Source organism: Rhinoderma darwinii, chromosome 1 (genome assembly GCF_050947455.1).
Source record: "Rhinoderma darwinii isolate aRhiDar2 chromosome 1, aRhiDar2.hap1, whole genome shotgun sequence".
Taxonomy (NCBI): Eukaryota; Metazoa; Chordata; class Amphibia; order Anura; family Rhinodermatidae; genus Rhinoderma; species Rhinoderma darwinii.
Window position 1 is genome coordinate 10134904 of NC_134687.1, and position 22626 is coordinate 10157529.

Sequence of the window (22626 nt, forward strand, 5' to 3'; positions counted from 1 at the left end):
TTTGGTCCCTTGAAAAAGCGGCAGCTACATATTAAAGAGCTGTAACTCCTAAACCCTTCCTCAAATTAGGATGTGAATACCCTCAAATTAAAGCTGAGAGTCTGCACTTTAAGCCCAAATTATAGGACTGGATGTTCAATATGTTTTGGTAAACAGCTAAAATGCCAAAACTTGTGTCACTGTCCAAATAATTCTGGACCTAACTATACGGTGGGGGTGCACATACTTTTGGCCATGTAGTGTATATACGGTGAAGGGTGCACATACTTTTGGCCATGTGGTGTATATACATCATATTTCGGTGATTTTTCCGTCGGTGATGCAATTACTGAAGAAAACTCCACACGTCAAGATGATGGATCTAATCCCCAGAAACTGCAGGAAGTGATTCACTGACTAATTCCCCATCATTTCCACCTGCGGGATTACTCTCCGTACAACTCCCATCATCTCATCATCCCACCCTCAGCCGCTCCGAGTTCTTTTCTTCTCTGTGAAATGTCTCGATAAATTCTTTATAAACTGTAGAGATTATTGGGGGGGGGGGGGGACGTGATAATTGCTGATGTTCTGCACATGATTCCTTCTTGCTCACACCTTTCTTTTTTTCTTATGTGATGGGGCGGACAATGATCAGCAGCGGGAGCTCAGGGGTGCAGCTATAGGGGGCGCAGAGGTAGCAGTCGCAACAGGGCCCTGGTGTCTGAGGGGGCACAAAGACCCCTGTGTCACATAAGACACCGGTATTATAAATGGCGCAGGGTAGGTGAGGGGGCCTGTTACTGATTTTGCATTGGGGCCCAGAAACTTCATATTGCGGCTCTGGCGCCTGCACCCTCCCGTCCGGATGCCCCTTATAATCGCATAAAGAAAAACACCAAAATACCACAACAAAACAGCGCAGGTCATTGCAGTACTGATAGTGAACAGCAGAGGGCAGTGTGCACTCAACAATGACAACAAAAATACAGCCAAAACCCCATTTGGTCCCTCTGGGATGCAGCGGGTTTTTTTTTCGTTTGTTCCATCTCCGCATTTATTTTACCGGGTTTGTTTTTTGTAAATTTTTTAATGGCACCATGAATTACTTTTATTATTAACTAAATGTATTGTTTTTTTTATGTTTTTCTACTTTTGCACAATAAAAACACTTATTTAGTGCCATTTTTTATTACTTTTTTGTTTTCGTTTTACACTCCTCGCGTTCTATCAGCCATAACTTTTTGGTTTTTCCCTCCCTGGAGCGGTGTGAGGGCTTGTTTTTTTTGTAGGAGGAGTTGTTGTTTCTATTTGGCGCCATTTGAAGTAGCAGATAATGGACTGGGAAACTGAAAACAATTCTATGTGGGGTGGAATTGGAAAAAACTGCGATTCCGACATTTTCTTTTGGGTTTCGTTTTTACGTCTTTCACCGTGCGGTAAAAACGACAACTTCACTTTATTCTGCTGTCAATACGATTACGGTGATACGTGATTTCTATTGTTTTTTCATGTTTTACTCCTTTTACAAAGAAAAAAACTACGTTAGAAAAAAAATAAAAATGTTTCCATATTCTGGAAGCCGTAACTTTTTATTTTTTTATCGTTTTTGCGGCCTGAGCTGTGGTTTTTATTGGCACCATTTTTTGGAACATACGACTTTTTGATTTTTTTTCACCGCTAAGTTGACCAAAAAACAGTGATTCTGGCGTTTTTATATTTTTTCTTTTTCCGGCGTTCACCGTGCGCATTACATAACGCTATATTATAATAGTTCAGGCTTTCACGGACGCAGCAATACTTATTTTTTTATTTTTTACAAGGAAAAATGTAAAAAGGTTTTTTGAACTTTTAATTTTTTTATTTTTTTTCACTACTAAAAACTTTATTGAACTTTTTTTTACACAATCTTTTAGTCCCCCTAGGGGACTTGAACCATCGATCGTTGGATCGCTGGTAAAATACACGGCAATACTAATGTCTTGCAGTATATTGTCATTATCACAGGCTGATGGCCACAGGCAGGGCTTAACAGAGGCAAGGCAGTCATGGGGGCCTTCAATAGGCCCCTGGGCTGCCATGACAACCATCGGTGCCCCTCAATCACGTTGTGGGGCCGCCGATGAGCTGTCGGAGGAGGACGCCCTCTCACTATAACGCCTCACGTCGCAGGCGCGCCAAGGAGCAGAGGTAGCCCCCTCCCTCTGGAAAACTACTTAGGTGCCGTGGTTTCTATCGACTGCAAGATCTAAGGGGTTAAACGGCCGAGATCGCCGTCAGCTCTGATCCCGGCCGCTGCAGCGGGTCACATACAGCTGAGACCTGCTGACGGCGTAATCCCAGATCCCGTAATCCCGGAGCACATGCAGTCCCCGCAACGTACATTTACATCGCTGCACCAGAACTCGCCAGCGCCGTCTCTAAAGTCCAGACTTCAACAGCAGATTTCCTGCCGTGTACCGGAGCAGACGACCTTTCTTAGGCTCCGTTCACACAAAAATGTTTTGACGCAGAAACTGTGTCGGAATCAGCACCAAAAAAGACGCCCCGAATCTCCCTGTATAGATTTAAATGGGAGAGGCTTTCTTTGTCCCAGGGGGGCCCGCAGGAAATAAAAAGCGGCACGCCCTCTTCTGCCAGTGTACAAATGCCAGGGCGGCGGACGTTATCTATAAGGAGCCCCCTCCCTTTGAAAGCATTGCGATCATTACCGACCGAGGGGCTGAAGGGGCTAAATGACCAGGATCGGAGGTACCTCTGATCCCAACCGTTGCGGCGGAAGAGCTACGGTTGCATGTACGGGATATTGCAGGCAGTGGCACATGATTCTCTGCTCCAGCTAATGTAGGAGGAGGGCAATTACTGGAGCGGGTGGAGTCTGACACCTATTTGCAGGTGTGGGAAAGTAGGTGTCATGGAGATAACAGCCCCAGCCTGCTGCAATGTAGAAACCATACTGTAACAGTGAATATAACGCCTTTATAATGTGCATAGGTGCGTAGACTTAGATGAAGCTATAGGGGCATACGATTACAGACTAATTGAAGCCCTTTAAGTGGTCATCAGACGACCCTTCACATAGTCGTGCCCTGTAATGTTTAACAGCGGATTTCCCATTCCGATGAGCAGGAATGACTGATTAACCCAGATTAGCGTGGAAGAGCATCCGTCAGTGGTAAACTGTCCTGTCCTCTGCGACTTCAGACTTTAATGAGTAATTATTTAGGACACTTTGGAAGTTAATGGAGGGCTGTGGAGGAATTACAGGTCACATTGGGGTGTGCGCTCAGCTGTGTCCGGACACTGACCGTCCATCTTAAAATCATTAGCTGAAAATTGTAATGACCCAGTGAAGTGAGAGATATCACTGCTCTGCACCTCAACCAATCATTTATTATATTAGCGGCCAACACAGTTAGCAATATATATAAATACATGGTGGATATGATGAACATCCACCCTCGTCTATCCAGTCACGTGTGCTGCATCTGTGCTGTCACCACTAACCTGCTTCATAGTGTGAGTGACATCACTGGACTCACTAAATGACATCATCATCCAATCACACACTAACCTGCTACATAGTGTGAGTGACATCACTGCACTCACTATATGACATCATCATCCAATCACACACTAATCTGCTACATAGTGTGAGTGACATCACTGCACTCACTATACGACATCATCATCCAATCACACACTAACCTGCTACATAGTGTGAGTGACATCACTGCACTCACTATATGACATCATCATCCAATCACCCACTAACCTGCTACATAGTGTGAGTGACATCACTGCACTCACTATATGACATCATCATCCAATCACACACTAACCTGCTACATAGACTGTGTGACGTCACTGCACCCACTCTATGTTGTCACCACTCAAATCACACACTAACCTGCCTCATAGACCGTGTGACATCATGACACTGCATTCACACTCACATTACAGGACCGCACAGGGACAACTTCGGTAGGATAGCGCCCTGTGCACTACCATTTATTGACATCTTGAACATTTCTCTTTCTAGATATTCAGGCACCAAATGCGGGATTGGGGTGCAAACTCTGGGTGCCCAGGCCATCAGGGTCAGTGGAGCCCTCTTCAGTACTGACAGGTCGCACACCCCTAAGGCCACCCCTGGTACCACATGAGTGGGATGTTGGGGGTCTAATGTGTATTACCTTTTGTTGGGTGGCAGTGATATCACGTCCCTGTCCTCCTGGTTTATGAGGACGTGAAGGAAGTCTCCTGTGCCCTCAGGGACCACCACATGCCAGTTCTGAAAACATTAACGTACGGGTTCAATAGAAAGTCCATGTGTCTGTACACCGCCCTGAGGAAAACCCATCAGAAGCGAAGCGGCACATCGCTCACCCGAGATCTACTGCCGCTTCGTTTTAGCGATCGGTGGGGGTCTCAGTGCTCGGACACCCACCAATCCAAACTTCTAATATGTCACTATGTCATGTCAGAAGTTTTTAAAAAGTTTAGTTACCCTTTCAGGCTTTCAAATCGTTCTGGTTTATTAGTGGTAAATGCTACGATTGTTATATTTACTTCACTACAAAAATAATGTGGGGGCAAAACAAGGGCAGGTTTCTTCCCACCATAAGAACCAGGGCCGGCTTTAGGTGGGATGTTGCCCTGGTCAGTCCCTTGTATTGACGCCCCTTGTGGTGTACCCGACAGTGCCCAACCAATAAACTAGGGAATGTAGCTGGAGCCAGGGCAGCCGTCTTTCCATAGGTTCCGGTACCTAGTGTGTGATTGATCAGAGTGCAAGCTCTTGGTGCCCAGGCCATCAGTGTCAGTGGCGCCCCCTTGGGACTTGACAAGCGATGTGCCCCGTTCAACCACACAGATCGCACACCCCTAAGGCCGGCCCCGATGACAACCATTTTCGGGTCATATTGTGGAGTGTGTGTCCATCTATATAATGTACATTAATTCTCCCACACTCCATGTTTCTCTGCGGTATGACTACAACCTCCATCATCTTCTGCTTCAACGACTCTCTAATTGAGGTTATTTAGGCCTCTCCATGCACAGGTCCGTGTGACTTCTCCTTAGAGAGCCGCAGAATTATCTGGAAGAAACATTGCAGCGATGGGAAACGTTGTGGGGATTCATGTAATGTGAGGAGGAGGAGGATGATCACAACAAACACGTCACATAGAAGTACTGATGTGTGTCACCGCACTACGTTACTCATTACACGCTGTGCGTTTCCACCGTGACCTTCTGTTAATCACTCACATTACCAGGTATTTAGTCCCAGCGTCAGATCTCAGAAATAAGTGATTGTATTGAACCTGTGTATCTAAGCCTATTGTGTGATACCGCCTATTGAGGTGGTGTATCTAACCCTATCATGTGTGATACTGTCTGCTGATCTGCTGTATCTAATCCTATCATGTGTGATACTGTCTGCTGAGACACTGTATCTAATCCTATCATGTGCAATACTGTCTGCTGAGCTGTGTATCTAATCAGGGCCGGTGTCAACACCTGGTGATCCCGGGCAAGTGCCGGGGCTCACTACCCTTGGGGGGGCCCACTCGGCTGCCGGGTGCTGACGTTGCCATCGTCACGGCATCGCTGTCCATATATGGACAGTGATGTCAGGAGGAGATAAGTAGTCCCAGGCAGAGCGCTAGCGGCTCTGCTCCGGGATTCCGTCTCTGGGGAAGCCCCTGACATCACTGTCTATATATGGACAGTGTTGTCAGGAGCAGAGCAATGTCCCAGGCAGTGTGCTAGTAGCGCTCTACCCGGGACTTTGGCTCTGGGTTGCCTCTGACATCACTAGCCGTATATGGGCAGTGATGTAAGGGGCTTCCCCAGAGCCGGAGTATCGGAGCAGAGCCGCTTCTAGCACTCTGCCCGGGACGTCAGCTCTGCTCCGGACATCACTATACATATATGGACAGTGTTGTCAGGAGCAGAGCAGTGTCCCAGGCAGAGCGCTAGTAGTGCTCTGCCTGGGACTATGGCTTTTGGGTTGCCCCTGACAACACTGTCCATATATGAACAGTAACATCAGGGGTTTCCCCTGAACCAGAATCCCCATCCAGAGCATCGGCAATGCTCTGGCTGGGGATTCCACTCCTAGAGGGAGCCCCAAAGGTGCTACCTACAGGGAGGGGGGCTGTGTGGCACTACCAGGGAGGGGGGCTGTGTGGCACCACCAGGGAGGGGGGCTGTGTGGCACCACCAGGGAGGGGGGCTGTGTGGCACTACCTGGGAGGTGAGGGCCGTGTGGCACTACCTGGGAGGAGGGGGCTATGTGGCACTACCAGGGAGCGTGCTGTGTGGCACTACCTGGGACAGTGCTGTGTGGCACTACCTGGGAGGGGGCTGTGTGGCACTACCTACATAGGGAACTAAATTTATGGGGGTACAAACTAGGGGCCTAAATTCTATATGGGTGCATAAACGGGGCCTACCGTCTATATGGGGGCACAAAGTGACATTTTCTGCCAAGTTCCCCCGCAAAGGGGCCAACTAAATCTGTGTTTGCCCAAGGGCCCACATAAACCTGGAGCCGGCCCTGTATCTAATCCTATCATGTGTGATACTGTCTGCCAAGCCAGTGGAGCTATTTATGTGTGACACAGTCTCAGAGAATCACACAGCACTACATTACCCACCGTGCTGCTGAGCTAGTGTATCTAAGCTATTTATGTGTGATACAGTCTCACAGCGCTATTATTATAAAATATTTTGTTTTGTGCTGCCATCCAGACCAAGATAAAATTATAATTCGGGGAAAGTATTCAGCAATCCCCGGGACGCTCCATCCAAATGTTTACCACACCTGCCCCGAAGGCTTGAGAAGAGCCACAGTCCAGGACTACAGTCCCCATTATAGCCGTTAGGAGGAGAGTGATGTCAGATCCACTATGACGTCTCTTGACCAATCAAATAAGGTCTGGGTAACGTCTTCACGCCCTATGACACGTTTTAATGTTTCCTTTTTTAATGGAGTCCTGAAGACTGTCAGGGAGTCCTAAAGTCTATACAAAAAGGGCGCCCCTAGTGGTCAGACTGGCACATATGAAGACGCACTGGCATGGTATCTATGGTTAGAACGAAGCTTTGTATCTCACCAAGGAACGGAGGAGATAATCCGCCTGGCAGGAAGCAGAAGTCTCCAGGAGAAGATGTTTACCAGGATGATCCTCCGTAATTGTCGCCGTCTACAAAGCGGCCGCTCATTTCATGTCTTAAGTTTTCGACAAGACGAGCGTTTCCTGAGACAGCACGCTCCGGAAATTACTGCATTATTAGTCAAGTGAATGTGTCCCCCTCCCTCGTTCCCGCTGACAGGACCATAATTGGATATTGATGGGATAATTGAGAAGAGGAGACACAACATTGTGGTATTTCCATGTTGTTTAGTAACTGCGCACGAAACATTCCAGCCCGCCGACTCATCCCCCATCCATACTCGCCCCATGTCTTCTCCTCTTTGTGTTTTCCCCCTTCGAATAATTATAGTATAATCATTAGCCGGATCTGTGTTGGATGAGATGATGGACAGACTCGAGAACTGCGTGCAGATCATCTCCGCCATTGCTGGATCGGTGCACGATATAGGGGTGAATTGTCCCACAAAATGACCCCCACTGCGACCCAGACCTCTATAACCTGGCGGTGATAATACAGAAGAACCGGAAGTATTTCCAATGTTATCTTTGAGATCTTCAAGATGTGATCATGGGGGTATTTACCCTTGTAGTAAGCATAGCGCCTCCTATGGGGCACAGCTAGGGTTGCCACCCGCCTGGTGTTTACCCTGGGAGGCCGGTGCTAGTAAAAAAAAAAATATTTACCCGCAATACAAGTGTTGATAATTTGTATAATAAGACAGATCATTTCTTACTTGGCCAGGCTGTCCAAAAAGATTTTGGAACGGCAGCCGGAATCAGGTCAAGTGTGAGATTGGCACCGGTGGGAGATGACAGTGGGCAAGAGAGAAGAGAGCAGACATGGGCACACTGCTGGCGTGCACAATCCCGAAAGTCAAGAGCGAAGGAGGATACAGGAGTTTTAATAATTGTAGACCTAAGTGGCAAACCACACTCATTGAGAAGTCTTACCCCATGCCGACTTTTTACCCATCTTGAGGAGCGTTTGCATGTAACAGTTTTGTGGCTGTTTTTGCCCCAATTTCCAAAAACATCACAATAGTAGAACGTGTAAATGTGCCAGAAACCTAGTCAGTATTTTTGGGTGAAAAAGGTGGCAGCTCTAGGTCCAGCAGCTGAGGACACCTAACAGTAATTTTACAGAGGTGAGTGGAGAGGTAGCATGTAGTGGGAAGCAGGGCATCGAAAGTCCAAAGAAGGGAGAAGACTTCACGGGACAGAGCAAAGACCATAACCGTCAACTGCAGAACGGTGCCCCTTACAGGGTTTCCTAAGGGTCCCCATGGTTGCTTGTCATGTCCCTAGATAAAATGAGGTTGAGGGGTTGGTCAAGTTGAGGCTGAGGAGATGTCCAAGTTGAGGTTAGTGAGAGGTTGAGTGTAAGAGGAGGTTCCAAGTGGAGAAAGAGAAGGTCAGAAGATGTTCAATTGTTCCGGTCTAGCTTGAGGAGATGTTCAAGTTGGGTTTTCAGAGGAGTTGATTGTGTTGGGTTTATTGAGAGGTTGAGTGTAAGAGGAGGTTCCAAGTGGAGAAAGAGGGAATGAGAAGATGTTGAATTGTTCTGGTCTAGCTTGAGGAGATGTTCAGGAGATGTTCAAGTTGGGTTTTCAGAGGAGAAGATTGTGTTGGGTTTCGGTGGGTGTTCCAGTTGAGGTAAGAGTGATGTTCTGGCTGGAAAGATGTTCTGGATGAGCTTGGGATGTTCTGGCTGGAAAGATGTTCTGGATGAGCTTGGGATGTTCTGGCTGGAAAGATGTTCTGGATGAGCTTGGCATGTTCTGGCTGGAAAGATGTTCTGGATGAGCTTGGCATGTTCTGGCTGGAAAGATGTTCTGGATGAGCTTGGGATGTTCTGGCTGGAAAGATGTTCTGGATGAGCTTGGGATGTTCTGGCTGGTGACATGTTCAGCATGAAGGTTATGTTGGGGTTGAGGAGATGTTCAATAAAAAGGTCCTCTTCTTTCCAGCCAGCCAGAACGCCAGGACCATGAGAAAGTTTGAGGGTGCCAAAAGTTTCTCAGTGCAGGCAATTTGTCAACCTAAGTGATTTTTGGCCATACGACATCCATATGCCCTAAAAATGCATAGGGACCAGGGTTCTTGAGATAACCTCTTTAAGGCTGATGTAATCTTATGTGATTTTGAAGTGGAGGAGATGTTGAGTATAGATTTGTGAAGATACGAAATCTGAGGTTGAGCAGTTGTTGAGTGTGATGTAGAGGAGACATCCCCATGGACACGACCGTAGATTTCATCCGTATTTACGGACCCATTCATTTCTATGGCCGACGGACAACTTCGGTTGATTTACGGGAAGGTGTCCGAGTCGTAGAAAGCTTCCGTAAAAAATAGGACATGTCCTATTTTATTATTTTACGGACCGCGCTCCCATACTTTATAATAGGAGCACGGTCCGCCAATGCCTATGACTGTCCGCGGCCAGCCGTGCCCGTAATCACAGACCGTGATTACCGGCAAGGTCGTGTGAATGGGGCCACAGGAAGATGTTCTGCGGAGGTCTAGAAGATGTTCAAATCCAGATTGACCCCCTGCGCTGCAGTCATTATCATTCTCGATTTTTCCTCCACCGGCTTCCAAAAGTCAGAACTTTTTTATTTTTTCCCGTCGTCAGAACCGTATGAGCGCTGTTTTTTTTTTACGGAACGAGTTTAAATTTTTCACGGCACCATTTATTGTACCATATAATGGACTGAGAAACTGTGTTTTGGGTTTAGTTGTTACGACGTTCACCCTGCGGTAAAAAAACACGTTAACTTTATTCTGCGGGTGAATACGATAGCGGCGATACCAAATTGATATGATTTTTTTGTGATGTAGTACCGTTATCGAAAAAAAAATATTCTGGGAGCCGTAATGTTTTCCGTGGATGGAGGGGTGTGAGGACTTTTTTGGGGGGGTCCATAAAACTTTTTGATCACTTTCTTTTCCTGCCCTTTCTTTATGCGTTTCCGTCTTCGGCAGGAATATCTGTTTTCTCTCCACGTTTTGCCTGCGGCGCTCAATGGCCGCGGCCGAAAAACGCAGCGAAAAATGCTGCAAAAAACACGGCAAAGGGAGTACAGGCAGGTTTCTGGTTAAGCCGTGTGAACATCGCCTTAAACGTCCGGGATCAGAGTTACCTCCGATCCCGTCCGTAGCAGTAAAATGTCGGCTGTAACTTACAGCCGACACCCGCTGATTATGGAGCAGACTCAGCTGGTGAGCCGGCGCCATACTCCCCCTACTAGGCTGTGATGTTGAGGCATTGAGTAGATACCGGGGCTGGAGGTTGGAGACACGTTCACTGACAGGGATAAGTTTTAGGACTAGACGCACGCTGCAGAATTAATTGTCATGTTGTACAGTAAAATTGGAGAAGTTGTCAGAACATGGTCACCCCTTTGTATATTGAAGCCGTCCGCCATCCGCAGGTCCATAAACCTCAGGCTGCTCTTCTTTCCCTCTCCTCCATGCTTTACACTGCAGCTTTGCTTATTTTGATTGAGCGCTGTATATAGGCTCAGTAGGATGTCAGTACATGAAGAGCGGATTTCCATTACAGCAATGACAGAATGATTGTAAACTGCAAGAAATAAAACCGGTGAGAAATAGAAGATCATCAGGGGAATGAGCGCTAATACGTCCCAGAACGGGACACATGGGGTTAACGTGTCCCTGGATTAGATGGGGATCTCGCCTTTTCTGGGACCGGTGACTAGAAGATAAGGAGTTAAGATTAAATTCTTGTAAATGAAATGTATTATCCCCAGCGAATAATGAAACCTGTCAGACGGAAACACGCTCCGCTTTGATGTGGCGTCCGCTGGGAACGGTTTGATGCGTCCGGCGGCCCCAGGTGAAGAGCTGCGAGTTTTCTATTCACTTTTTGCCTTTGATGGAGATCAATGTGTGATGTATTAACAACTTCAGGGCTACGCGGTGAAATAAACAGCCCGGGGCAAGATGGCCGCACACAAGTGGAGATAACGGCGCGGTGGTCAATTACCAGCTCTGATCTCTGTAATTACTCAACCGGAGTCCGAAAGGAAAAGTGAAATTCAACAGATTATATTTCCCCCTAAATTTAGGAAGGCTCATTTCTTCTGAATTGTTCTTAAAGTTTTGCTCGTCCGTGATGGCCATGGGTCATGTGACGAATCACAAGGGTTAATTAGCCGTAGGTGGCATTTAGAAGGCTTTGTTATTCAGCTGAGGGTTTGTTACAATGCATCAGTCTGGAGTCCATTCTGCTTAGCTCACAAAGTGTCTAGGCTGAATTCAATTGTAACAAATCCACAGCTGTGGGAAGTATTAGGTCTGTACAGTATAGAAACAAGAATGTTTCCATTCACTGATACAAGCAGAGATCTTTAATATGGTAGGAAATTGAAACGTGGGAGTAGCGGCTGCGGCTCTTTTTTTGTCGTATTTTGCTTCCAAATGTGTCATTTTAGACATATTTATTACAAGAATGCGCCAAAAAGAACAGGTCTTTGGCCTTACTGGACTAAAAAGGGCCTAGGAAAGGGGGTGTGGTTTAGCAAAAAGGGCGTGGCTTGAAATGCGCCAAAATTTGGTGCAAAAAAACCCTCAAAAACTAAGCCAACCCGGAGGTTGAATAAGGAGGAGAAAAGTGTCTCAAATATGTAGCAAGATGCGCCAAATTTAACATATAGCGAGCAGCATTGTGATCAATTTTGCCGCATCTTCTGACTGCCTGGTCGGAGTTTCCGCAGTTTCCGTACACAGCATTAGTAAATCTTGCTAGACACCACCTCTTGGTTGACTTACTTTAGAGCAATATTTAAGGCTAAAAATTTTGGCAAAATTTGACTACACATTAAACCACGCCCTTTTTTTGCTAAGCCACACCCCTTTCTGACACTTTCCCAATTTATCTAGGTGCAAAATGTATCTAAACACATAATAAATCTGGACCAAGCATGTACGCCAGTTTCTTGACGCAAATTGAGCCACAATTCTGCGGCATTTAGTTTAGTACATCCCCCCGTACTACATTAGGGACCAGCAGAATTGTGGACAGGGAGATTCTGCCGGCCCGAGATGGAAACAGTCAGCAGGGTGAGTGTGACCACCACAGGGTTTGTAATAATCCATGCACCTGCTGCAGAAACAATCCCATGCAGATGATAAGGAACAGATATTTTTAATTGCAGAAATGTTTCAAAATATTTCACTTGCTAGAGAGCCACTAGATGGCGATATCATCCTATAATTGATTATCTGGAGCAGACCTTAGTACAGCACAGATAGGGTATGTGCACACACACTAATACGTCCGTAATTGACGGACGTATTTCGGCCGCAAGTCCCGGACCGAACACAGTGCAGAGAGCCGGGCTCCTAGCATCATAGTTATGTACGATGCTAGGAGTCCCTGCCTCGCTGCAGGACAACTGTCCCGTACTGTAATCATGTTTTCAGTACGGGACAGTAGTTCCACGGAGAGGCAGGGACTCCTAGCATCGTACATAACTATGATGCTAGGAGCCCGGCTCCCTGCACTGTGTTCGGTCCGGTACTTGCGGCCGAAATACGTCCGTCAATAACGGACGTAATTAGTGTGTGTGCACATACCCTACATGGGATTACTGCGAGGACTGTGGAAGGCTGTAGTCTATGTGTCATACGTTCTCATAGCACTAGTGCCCAGCTGTAACGATGGTAGGAACCGCTCTGTAGAAAATGGTGATATGCTCTGTAGTTGTATTATTATGCTCAACATATACATTCAGAGAGCCCATATATACTGAGAGAGTCCATATATAGTGAGAGCCCATATATACTGAGAGAGTGCATATATACTGAGAGAGTTCATATATAGTGAGAGAGTCTATATCCCTTGAGAGCATCCATATGCACTGAGAATTCATATATACTGATAGTCTATATCCACTGAGAGAGGCCATATACACTCAGAGATTTCATTTATACTGAGAGTTCATATATACTGAGAGTCTATATACACTCAGAGAGTTCATTTATACTGAGAGAGTCCATATACACTGAGAGAGCTCATATACACTGAGAGAGCTCATATACATTGAGAGAGTCCATATATACTGAGAGTCTATATATAATGAGTGTCCAAATACACTGAGAGAGTCCATATATACTGAGAGAGTTCATTTATACTAAGAAAGTCTATATACACTGAGAGAGTCCATTTACACTGAGAGAGTCCATATACACTGAGAGAGCCCATATACACTGAGAGTGTCCAAATACACAGAGTCCATATATTCTGAGAGTTCATATATACTGAGAGAGTTCATATATATTGAGAGAGTCTATATTCACTGAGAGCATCCATATACACTCCCCCATATAAACTGAGAGCATCCAAATACACAGAGAGTCTATATTCACTGAGCGCAGCCATATACACTGAGAGAACCCATATACGCGCAGAGAGTCCATATACACTGAAAGGTCCATATACAGTGAGAGTGTCAATATACACTAAGTGAGACCATATATGATGAAGACATCTATATAACGTAAACATTTTAGAAAAAATCAGTTCTTCCATATACACTAAGGCAGTCTATATACTCGCAGGGAATTTATATACATTTAGAGAGTCTACATACATTGAGCGAGGACATATACTCACAGTATATCCCTATACACTGCTATCACATATGGATGTGCCCCAGGAATGTCCTGATCTCTTCTGAGGACTGAAGTTTACTTCCAGCAGTTATAACTTTTATTGCTCAGTTGTATAAACACTTTTTTTCTTTATATTGAAGATTCCTTTAAGCAGATGTCGCATTGAAGACTTACAACTTCATGTCACTACTCCTGGAGGAAACGTACCTGCTATTTATTCTACTGACTGCTTATTAGCTCTGCTGCATTAGTACACAAATGTGATTAGTGACTACGGCTGCATTCCCCATTGGAGTCTGAGGTAATCTGAAATTAGAGGATTAGACTGCTGTTCTGTGCCTCCCCATACTTTACACTGCAACTCTGCTTCCTGATATTGGCTGCTGTGTATAAGCACCCAATCAGCAGCAAGCGAGTGCATGTACTATGATGATTACCAGTAGAAGCTGCAAGTAGATTACGAAGTGACTTTTACATAAGGGGAATTGTAATAATTTGTAATAATTTGTGTTACAGTAGCCCTTCTGTGGGATCGGACGATGGGCACCCATGTGCAACAATGAACCTTGGGTGCCCATGACCCTATCGCTGGGTCATCGGTTGTCCTTCCTTGGATCATTTTTAGTAAGTGCTAACCGCTACAAACCAGGAACACCCACAAGACCGGGAACACCCCACAAGACCGGGAACACCCCACAAGACTGGGAACACCCCACAAGACTGGGAACACCCTACAAGATCGGGGACACCCCACAAGATAGGGGACACCCCACAAGACTGGGAACACCCCACAAGACTGGGAACACCCCACAAGATCGGGGACACCCCACAAGACTGGGAACACCCCACAAGACTGGGAACACCCCACAAGATCGGGGACACCCCACAAGACTGGGAACACCCCACAAGATCGGGACACCCCACAAGACTGGGAACAACCCACAAGATCGGGGACTCCCCACAAGACTGGGAACACCCCAAAAGATCGGGGACTCCCCACAAGACTGGGAACACCCCACAAGACTGGGAACACCCCACAAGATCGGGGACACCCCACAAGACTGGGAACACCCAACAAGACTGGGAACACCCCACAAGACTGGGAACACCCCACAAGATCGGGGACACCCCACAAGACTGGGAACACCCCACAAGACTGGGAACACCCCACAAGATCGGGGACACCCCACAAGACTGGGAACATCCCACAAGATCGGGACACCCCACAAGACTGGGAACACCCCACAAGATCGGGGACACCCCACAAGACTGGGAACACCCCACAAGATCGGGGACACCCCACAAGACTGGGAACACCCCACAAGACTGGGAACACCCTACAAGATCGGGGACACCCCACAAGACTGGGAACACCCAACAAGACTGGGAACACCCAACAAGACTGGGAACACCCCACAAGATCGGGGACACCCCACAAGACTGGGAACACCCCACAAGACTGGGAACACCCCACAAGATCGGGGACACCCCAGAAGACTGGGAACACCCCACAAAATCGGGAACACCCCACAAGACCTGCTATTTTGAAAATACATTGAACCAGTCGTCTAGTCATCACCATTCGGGCCCTTGTCAAATAAATAATTATTGCTATTAATTTAGGAAGGTGAACGGGGACAATCATCTCTCCAAGACCTCTGCGCCATTTTTTATTTTTTTTAATTGGCTTCAATTTATTGCGTTTCTCTAATAGATAACAGCCAATAATATCTTCCTCGCTCCCGGGCTCATTATCAGTAATCATCAGTATATAGATATATGATAGAATAATTATTACTAGTGTCCCTGGTTCATTATCAGTAATTATTGGGATGATATATATATTATAGATAAGTGTCACTGTTATCAGTGTCCCTGGTTGGTTTTCTATGCTGCTCTATGGGTTGACACATGCAGTAATCCCTAATGAGGAGGAAATGACAGGACACAGGGCTGTATCATTAGCTTATTGTGCTCCTCACTAGCAGGAATTATGGTGTAATCATCTGCAGGGATGAATCTGGAGAGATGCTTATCTGTGGCCGGGAGGATTTATGGCAGGGTGATAAGTGGTTGTTGAGGTATTTATTCAACAAGTAAATTAGTGTAAGTGTCTCAGCAAGTCAAGTCCTGTTCTTCCTGCCCCATCACACACATCAAACACTGAGAACTGGATACCATGTATCAAAATGTACAGCGCAGAGGGAAGTGATGGCAGAGAGAAGATACAATGTATCAAAGTGTACAGTATATAGTGCAGTGATGGCAGGGAGGAGATACAATGTAACAATGTGTACAGTATATAGTGCAGTGATGGCAGGGAGGAGATACAATGTAACAATGTGTACAGTATATAGTGCAGTGATGGCAGGGAGGAGATACAATGTAACAATGTGTACAGTATATAGTGCAGTGATGGCAGGAGGAGATACAATGTAACAATGTGTACAGTATATAGTGCAGTGATGGCAGGAAGGATATACATTGTATCAATGTGTACAGTATATAGTGCTGTGATGGCAGGAGGAGATACAATGTAACAATGTGTACAGTATATAGTGCAGTGATGGCAGGAGGAGATACAATGTAACAATGTGTACAGTATATAGTGCAGTGATGGCAGGAAGGATATACATTGTATCAATGTGTACAGTATATAGTGCAGTGATGGCAGGAGGAGATACAATGTAACAATGTGTACAGTATATAGTGCAGTGATGGCAGGGAGGAGATACAATGTATCAATGTGTACAGTATATAGTGCAGTGATGGCAGGGAGGAGATACAATGTAACAATGTGTACAGTATATAGTGCAGTGATGGCAGGGAGGAGATACAATATATCAATGTGTACAGTATATAGAGCAGTGATGGCAGGGAGGAGATACAATGTATCAATGTGTACAGTATATAGTGCAGTGATGGCAGGGAGGAGATACAATGTATCAATGTGTACAGTATATAGTGCAGTGATGGCAGGGAGGAGATACAATGTAACAATGTGTACAGTATATAGTGCAGTGATGGCAGGGAGGAGATACATTGTATCAATGTGTACAGTATATAGTGCTGTGATGGCAGGGAGGAGATACAATGTATCAATGTGTACAGTGTATATAGTGCAGTGATGGCAGGAGGAGATACAATGTAACAATGTGTACAGTATATAGTGCAGTGATGGCAGGGAGGAGATACATTGTATCAATGTGTACAGTATATAGTGCTGTGATGGCAGGGAGGAGATACAATGTATCAATGTGTACAGTTTATAGTGCAGTGATGGCAGGAGGAGATACAATGTAACAATGTGTACAGTATATAGTGCAGTGATGGCAGGGAGGAGATACAATGTAACAATGTGTACAGTATATAGTGCAGTGATGGCAGGAGGAGATACAATGTAACAATGTGTACAGTATATAGTGCAGTGATGGCAGGAGGAGATACAATGTAACAATGTGTACAGTATATAGTGCAGTGATGGCAGGAAGGATATACATTGTATCAATGTGTACAGTATATAGTGCAGTGATGGCAGGAGGAGATACAATGTAACAATGTGTACAGTATATAGTGCAGTGATGGCAGGGAGGAGATACAATGTATCAATGTGTACAGTATATAGTGCAGTGATGGCAGGGAGGAGATACAATGTAACAATGTGTACAGTATATAGTGCAGTGATGGCAGGGAGGAGATACAATATATCAATGTGTACAGTATATAGAGCAGTGATGGCAGGGAGGAGATACAATGTATCAATGTGTACAGTATATAGTGCAGTGATGGCAGGGAGGAGATACAATGTATCAATGTGTACAGTATATAGTGCAGTGATGGCAGGGAGGAGATACAATGTAACAATGTGTACAGTATATAGTGCAGTGATGGCAGGGAGGAGATACATTGTATCAATGTGTACAGTATATAGTGCTGTGATGGCAGGGAGGAGATACAATGTATCAATGTGTACAGTTTATAGTGCAGTGATGGCAGGAGGAGATACAATGTAACAATGTGTACAGTATATAGTGCAGTGATGGCAGGGAGGAGATACAATGTAACAATGTGTACAGTATATAGTGCAGTGATGGCAGGGAGGAGATACAATGTATCAATGTGTACAGTATATAGTGCAGTGATGGCAGGGAGGAGATACAATGTATCAATGTGTACAGTTTATAGTGCAGTGATGGCAGGAGGAGATACAATGTAACAATGTGTACAGTATATAGTGCAGTGATGGCAGGGAGGAGATACAATGTATCAATGTGTACAGTATATAGTGCAGTGATGGCAGGGAGGAGATACAATGTATCAATGTGTACAGTATATAGTGCAGTGATGGCAGGGAGGAGATACAATGTATCAATGTGTACAGTATATAGTGCAGTGATGGCAGGGAGGAGATACAATGTATCAATGTGTACAGTATATAGTGCAGTGATGGCAGGGAGGAGATACAATGTATCAATGTGTACAGTATATAGTGCTGTGATGGCAGGAGGAGATACAATGTAACAATGTGTACAGTATATAGAGCAGTGATGGCAGGGAGGAGATACATTGTATCAATGTGTACAGTATATAGTGCAGTGATGGCAGGGAGGAGATACAATGTATCAATGTGTACAGTATATAGTGCAGTGATGGCAGGGAGGAGATACTATGTATCAAAGTGTACAGTATATAGTGCAGTGATGGCAGGGAGGAGATACAATGTAACAATGTGTACAGTATATAGTGCAGTGATGGCAGGAGGAGATACAATGTATCAATGTGTACAGTATATAGTGCAGTGATGGCAGGAGGAGATACAATGTAACAATGTGTACAGTATATAGTGCAGTGATGGCAGGGAGGAGATACAATGTATCAATGTGTACAGTATATAGTGCAGTGATGGCAGGGAGGAGATACAATGTAACAATGTGTACAGTATATAGTGCAGTGATGGCAGGGAGGAGATACAATGTATCAATGTGTACAGTATATAGTGCAGTGATGGCAGGAGGAGATACAATGTAACAATGTGTACAGTATATAGTGCAGTGATGGCAGGAAGGATATACATTGTATCAATGTGTACAGTATATAGTGCAGTGATGGCAGGAGGAGATACAACGTAACAATGTGTACAGTATATAGTGCAGTGATGGCAGGGAGGAGATACAATGTATCAATGTGTACAGTATATAGTGCAGTGATGGCAGGGAGGAGATACAATGTATCAATGTGTACAGTATATAGTGCAGTGATGGCAGGAGGAGATACAATGTAACAATGTGTACAGTATATAGTGCAGTGATGGCAGGGAGGAGATACAATGTATCAATGTGTACAGTATATAGTGCAGTGATGGCAGGGAGGAGATACAATGTATCAATGTGTACAGTATATAGTGCAGTGATGGCAGGGAGGAGATACAATGTAACAATGTGTATAGTATATAGAGCAGTGATGGCAGGGAGGAGATACATTGTATCAATGTGTACAGTATATAGTGCAGTGATGGCAGGGAGGAGATACAATGTAACAATGTGTACAGTATATAGAGCAGTGATGGCAGGGAGGAGATACATTGTATCAATGTGTACAGTATATAGTGCAGTGATGGCAGGGAGGAGATACAATGTATCAATGTGTACAGTATATAGTGCTGTGATGGCAGGGAGGAGATATAATGTATCAATGTGTACAGTATATAGTGCAGTGATGACAGGGAGGAGATACAATGTAACAATGTGTACAGTATATAGTGCTGTGATGGCAGGAGGAGATACAATGTATCAATGTGTACAGTATATAGTGCAGTGATGGCAGGAGGAGATACAATGTAACAATGTGTACAGTATATAGAGCAGTGATGGCAGGGATGAGATACATTGTATCATTGTGTACAGTATATAGTGCAGTGATGGCAGGAGGAGATACAATGTAACAATATGTACAGTATATAGTGCAGTGATGGCAGGGAGGAGATACAATGTATCAATGTGTACAGTATATAGTGCAGTGATGGCAGGAGGAGATACAATGTATCAATGTGTACAGTATATAGTGCAGTGATGGCAGGAGGAGATACAATGTATCAATGTGTACAGTATATAGTGCAGTGATGGCAGGAGGAGATACAATGTAACAATGTGTACAGTATATAGTGCTGTGATGGCAGGGAGGAGATACAATGTAACAATGTGTACAGTATATAGTGCAGTGATGGCAGGGAGGAGATACAATGTAACAATGTGTACAGTATATAGTGCAGTGATGGCAGGAGGAGATACAATGTATCAATGTGTACAGTATATAGTGCAGTGATGGCAGGAGGAGATACAATGTAACAATGTGTACAGTATATAGTGCAGTGATGGCAGGAGGAGATACAATGTAACAATGTGTACAGTATATAGTGCAGTGATGGCAGGAGGAGATACAATGTAACAATGTGTACAGTATATAGAGCAGTGATGGCAGGGAGGAGATACATTGTATCAATGTGTACAGTATATACTGCAGTGATGGCAGGAGGAGATACAATGTATCAATGTGTACAGTATATAGTGCAGTGATGGCAGGAGGAGATACAATGTAACAATGTGTACAGTATATAGTGCAGTGATGGCAGAGAGGAGATACAATGTATCAATGTGTACAGTATATAGTGCTGTGATGGCAGGGAGGATATACAATGTATCAATGTGTACAGTATATAGTGCTGTGATGGCAGGGAGGAGATACAATGTATCAATGTGTACAGTATATAGTGCAGTGATGGCAGGGAGGAGATACAATGTATCAATGTGTACAGTATATAGTGCAGTGATGGCAGGGAGGAGATACAATGTATCAATGTGTACAGTATATAGTGCAGTGATGGCAGGGAGGAGATACAATGTATCAATGTGTACAGTATATAGTGCAGTGATGGCAGGGAGGAGATACAATGTATCAATGTGTACAGTATATAGTGCTGTGATGGCAGGAGGAGATACAATGTAACAATGTGTACAGTATATAGAGCAGTGATGGCAGGGAGGAGATACATTGTATCAATGTGTACAGTATATAGTGCAGTGATGGCAGGGAGGAGATACAATGTATCAATGTGTACAGTATATACTGCAGTGATGGCAGGAGGAGATACAATGTATCAATGTGTACAGTATATAGTGCAGTGATGGCAGGAGGAGATACAATGTAACAATGTGTACAGTATATAGTGCAGTGATGGCAGAGAGGAGATACAATGTATCAATGTGTACAGTATATAGTGCAGTGATGGCAGAGAGGAGATACAATGTATCAATGTGTACAGTATATAGTGCTGTGATGGCAGGGAGGATATACAATGTATCAATGTGTACAGTATATAGTGCTGTGATGGCAGGAGGAGATACAATGTAACAATGTGTACAGTATATAGAGCAGTGATGGCAGGGAGGAGATACATTGTATCAATGTGTACAGTATATAGTGCAGTGATGGCAGGAGGAGATGCAATGTAACAATGTGTACAGTATATAGTGCAGTGATGGCAGGAGGAGATACAATGTAACAATGTGTACAGTATATAGAGCAGTGATGGCAGGAGGAGATACAATGTATCAATGTGTACAGTATATAGTGCTGTGATGGCAGGAGGAGATACAATGTAACAATGTGTACAGTATATAGTGCAGTGATGGCAGGAGGAGATACAATGTAACAATGTGTACAGTATATAGAGCAGTGATGGCAGGGAGGAGATACATTGTAACAATGTGTACAGTATATAGTGCAGTGATGGCAGGAGGAGATACAATGTATCAATGTGTACAGTATATAGTGCTGTGATGGCAGGAGGAGATACAATGTAACAATGTGTACAGTATATAGTGCAGTGATGGCAGGAGGAGATACAATGTATCAATGTGTACAGTATATAGTGCTGTGATGGCAGGAGGAGATACAATGTAACAATGTGTACAGTATATAGTGCAGTGATGGCAGGAGGAGATACAATGTAACAATGTGTACAGTATATAGAGCAGTGATGGCAGGGAGGAGATACATTGTATCAATGTGTACAGTATATAGTGCAGTGATGGCAGGAGGAGATACAATGTATCAATGTGTACAGTATATAGTGCAGTGATGGCAGGAGGAGATACAATGTAACAATGTGTACAGTATATAGTGCAGTGATGGCAGAGAGGAGATACAATGTATCAATGTGTACAGTATATAGTGCAGTGATGGCAGAGAGGAGATACAATGTATCAATGTGTACAGTATATAGTGCTGTGATGGCAGGGAGGATATACAATGTATCAATGTGTACAGTATATAGTGCTGTGATGGCAGGAGGAGATACAATGTAACAATGTGTACAGTATATAGAGCAGTGATGGCAGGAGGAGATACAATGTAACAATGTGTACAGTATATAGTGCAGTGATGGCAGAGAGGAGATACAATGTATCAATGTGTACAGTATATAGTGCAGTGATGGCAGAGAGGAGATACAATGTATCAATGTGTACAGTATATAGTGCTGTGATGGCAGGGAGGATATACAATGTATCAATGTGTACAGTATATAGTGCTGTGATGGCAGGAGGAGATACAATGTAACAATGTGTACAGTATATAGTGCAGTGATGGCAGGAGGAGATACAATGTAACAATGTGTACAGTATATAGAGCAGTGATGGCAGGAGGAGATACAATATATCAATGTGTACAGTATATAGTGCAGTGATGGCAGGAGGAGATGCAATGTATCAATGTGTACAGTATATAGTGCAGTGATGGCAGAGAGGAGATACATTGTATCAATGTGTACAGTATATAGTGCAGTGAT